This window comes from Chaetura pelagica, unplaced genomic scaffold (assembly GCF_000747805.2).
Source record: "Chaetura pelagica isolate M959 unplaced genomic scaffold, ChaPel_1.0 scaffold82, whole genome shotgun sequence".
NCBI classification, from domain to species: Eukaryota; Metazoa; Chordata; class Aves; order Apodiformes; family Apodidae; genus Chaetura; species Chaetura pelagica.
Window position 1 is genome coordinate 3,488,340 of NW_009952990.1, and position 4,476 is coordinate 3,492,815.

A 4,476-nucleotide genomic window follows, 5' to 3' on the forward strand; every position below is an offset into this window, starting at 1 on the left:
CCCTACCATTAGACCAGGTTGCGCAAAATCTTGTCCAACATGGCCTTAAAAACCTCTAGGGATGCAGCATCAACAACCTCCCTGGACAACCCATTCCAGTTACTCACCACTCTTGTAGTGAACAATTTCTTCCTAATATCTAATGTAAATCTCCCTTCTCTCAGTTTCAAACCATTACCCTTGTCCTATCACTACCCTCTCTGATGAAAAGCCCCTCCCCAGCTTTCATGTAGGTCCCTTCAGATACTGGAAGGCTGCTGTAAGGTCTCCCCAGAGCCTTCTCTTCTCCAGGCTGACCAGCCCCAACTCTCTCAGCCTGTCTTCACAGCAGAGGTGCTCCAGCCCTCTGATTACACATGCTAATAAGAAAACTCCACAGCTCAGCTTGCAGCTTGCTGAAAATATGCAGCCATTCAACAGACAGACCCAGTAATACCATTTTGTTTTCCCAGATATAAGTGGGGTAATGGCTTTCAACTGGAAGAAGTTAGATTTAGGTTAGACATTAGGAAGAAATTCTTTATGTGAGGGTGGTGAGATCATAGAATCATTAAGGTTGGAAGTGACCTTAAAAATCATCAAGTTCCAACCCCCCTGCCATGAGCAGGGAACCCTACCATTAGACCAGGTTGCGCAAAATCTTGTCCAACATGGCCTTAAAAACCTCTAGGGATGCAGCATCAACAACCTCCCTGGACAACCCATTCCAGTTACTCACCACTCTTGTAGTGAACAATTTCTTCCTAATATCTAATGTAAATCTCCCTTCTCTCAGTTTCAAACCATTACCCTTGTCCTATCACTACCCTCTCTGATGAAAAGCCCCTCCCCAGCTTTCATGTAGGTCCCTTCAGATACTGGAAGGCTGCTGTAAGGTCTCCCCAGAGCCTTCTCTTCTCCAGGCTGAACAGCCCCAACTCTCTCAGCCTGTCTTCACAGCAGAGGTGCTCCAGCCCTCTGATCATCCTGGTGGCCCTTCTCTGGACCCTCTCCAACAGGTGAGGTGCTGAGGGCCCCAGAGCTGCACACAGTATTCCAGACGGGGTCTCACCAGAGCAGAGCAGAAGGGCAGAATCACCTCCCTGGCCCTGCCAGCCACACTGTTTTTCATGCAGCCCAGGATGCAGTTGCTCTCTGAGCTCCAGCACACCCTGGCGGCTCATGTTGAGCTTCTCATCTACTACCACCCCCAAGTCCTTCTCCTCAGGACTGCTCTCTAGCCATTCTCCCCCCTCAGCCTGTATTTGTGCTTGAGGTTGTGCTGACCCAGGTACAGGACCTTGCACTTGGCCTTGTTGAACTTCATGAGGTTGGCACTGGCTCACCTGTCCAGCCTGTCAAGGTCCCTCTGGATGGCATTCCTTCCCTCTTGGGTGTCAACTGTACCACACAGCTTGGTATCATCAGCAAACTTGCTGAGGATACACTCAATCTCACTGTCCATGTCTCCAACAATGATGTTAAACAGCACTGGTCCCTGTACTGACCCCTGAGGGACACCACCATTTGTCACCTGCCTCCATTTGGACATTGAGCCATTGACCACAGCTCTCTGGGTGCAGCCATCCAGCCAATCTCTTATCCACCGAGTGGTCCATCTGTCAAATCCATGCCTTGTCAGTTTGGAGACCAGGATGTCATGTGGGACAGTGTAAAAAAAAAAACCCTTGCACAAATCCAGGTAGATGACATCAATTGCTCTGCCACCATCCACCATCTCTGTAGCTTTGTTGTAGAAGGCCACCAGATTGGTCAGGCATGACTTGCCCTTAGTGAAGCCATGTTGGCTGTCATCAACTACCTCTTTATTTTCCATGTGCCTTAGCAAACTTTCCAGGAGGATCTGCTCCATGATTTTGCCAGGCACAGGTGAGACTGACCAGTCTGTAGTTCCCTGCTGGAAGAGTTTGCCCAGGGAAGCTGTGGATGCCCATCCCTGAAAGTGTTCAAGGACATGCTGGATGGGGTTTTGAGCAATGTGATCTAGTGGGAGGTGTCCCTGCCCATGCAGGGAGGTTGGAACTAGATGATCTTTAAGGTCCCTTCCAACCCAAACCATTCTGTGATAATTCTAAGTCTTTTGGAAAACAATATAGTACACTTATTTATAACACTAAGGACATTGCTACATTAAAATATGTTTTAAGGGCTTAAAAATATAGTACCATCGAATATGCAATTCCTAACTATTTGTTCAGTATGGTGCTGGTGAGAGTAACCTATTTGAACAACAACAGAAGGAATTGCTGCTTTGGAGATTTCTTTCCAATTGCGAAATGCTGTTAATAGAACAAAATCACACAGCCCTTCTCAATGAAAAGTGAAAAGGCAAGAGAATACAAATCTTTTCAAATTTTAAGAAACTTTCAGAAGTGGGAGTTAGATGGACCACCGGAGAGCTGCTCCCAGCGCCACACTCAGGGTCAGTTCTCTGCCCACTTACTCATCGCCACCTCAGTTCACTGTGTGACATTGAACTCACATGTTTGTGATGAAGCCTTTACAATATCTCCAATCAAAACCAAAGAGACTAGAACTGCACGAACAGCCAGCTCCTCACTGGTTCCAAATGCTCTAAGTTTTATAGCACTTGCCCCAACACTAAGCAAAGCATCATGACATTTTTGGGCAACACTAGTTGCAACAGTTAAGCAGGTGGTATAATTTAATAAACTTTCCTACTTTGATCATACTCTTCTTCATATCTTTTCCAAGCTGAAAGACTTTCACCTTCTGAAAAGCCCTTCTTGACAGAAAAAAAATAAAATTCCAGTGATTTATTTTTTTTTCAATTCCCAACACACTCTTTTTGAAATAAGAGGCCTGGGGCTACATAGTGTAGTTAAGATGCAGTCCCATGATAGATTGAGACAGCAGCTGAACCACCTCCCACGTATCTCTGTTGGCTTTCTAAATAATGCTTCCCATTTGTCCACAGGTGGAGAGATTTTTATGCATTCATTAAACCACCCACAAGGGACACCAAGACCCTTGTTTTACATGATCACAGCTACTGCAGAGCTAATGGTTGGCCATGTATTCAGACTAAGTCACTGGATAACAGAAAGAAAAAAAATGGCTAAAGAGCTTTTATTTTACTGCAAGATAAATTCAATCAGATCAATTCAGGTACGGTAAAACAAACCTGACCTCGAGTTTTACTGCAGGATTTTTCAGCAGACTGCTTTTACCAGCAGGGGGTCTTTTTGCCTAGCTGATATGCATGAACTACTAAAATTAAAAAGAAAAAAGAAGATGGCATTTTAGCACTGAAGACCAGTTCTGCGACCTAAGCTCTGACACATAGATCAGTAAATGACTCAGACATGTGAGAGAAAACTGCATATTTAATACAGTGCAAGAGTCCAAGACAGTGGATGCATTAAAGAGGCTAGAAAAACAGGCTCCACCATTTAGCAGCTGTAATTTATATGGTTTTAAAAAAGAGTAATTTAGAACAATGAAATGTCTAACATTAGCACCACTGCTGTGTTACTGAAATATTACAAAGGCATCTGGTAAACTGTATTAATGCAATATGAATTAGCATTAAATAAAAAAAACCTACTCACTTCTAGATTTTATTGATTTCCTCTCTTCCTCCAGCATAAAAAAAAAACCAAACACAAAACAACAACAACAAAAAACCATACCAAACAAAACAAAATTATAAGGTTGAGTAACACAGTATTTTTTAATATTTCAAAAGCTATTGTATGGAGTAAATCCATAATTCTCTGAAGTGGTACTCTCTGTTTCTGGAATTGTTGACTCACTCATACTCCCAGTCAGCTGAACTCACAAACACACAGGTTTAAATCAGAGAGTTGGGAGGTATTAGGCACAAAGAAGAGATATCACCTTGTGACTGGCAAACTGTCAAGAGCAGTAGACAGCAGCAGGAGAAAAAATGGCTGAGGATGTTTTGGGTGTTAAGTCATTGGCATAATATTTAGAAGCCATCAGGAAAACCAGATCGTAGGGCAGGATGCAACTGCCTTCACAGTCCAGCAGGCTGAAAAACACTGGCAATTGATCACACACATTCCAAAGCCAGTTGGGATGGGTAAGCAGAACTGCACCCGCTGTACTAGCAGTATTAATTGACGTGATGAGATGAAGTATAACTCTAGAAGTGGCGGAGGAAGAATGTGGAAAGGCAGGGGAGCCTGTGCCTGGGGCATACACTGGTCATGGGGTGACGGCCAGTTCAGAAAAGTGGTACAGTGAAGAAACAATTGAAAAATAAGAGTATACCTATTCAGAAGAAACTAATATGTTTAAAGCATGTCAAGCCTTTCTCGGATGTGATCTCACTCCTTTTTTATTGTCTCTTTGCTCACTTGTGCATGAAATACTGTTTTTTTTTCTGCCAGCTCATTAATGACACTGACAGACTCAAGTGCTCACTGCAATACCCCAGCGGATGCCCTCAAAACCCCACAGAGCTTGCCCCTTTACCCACACCCCTTATCC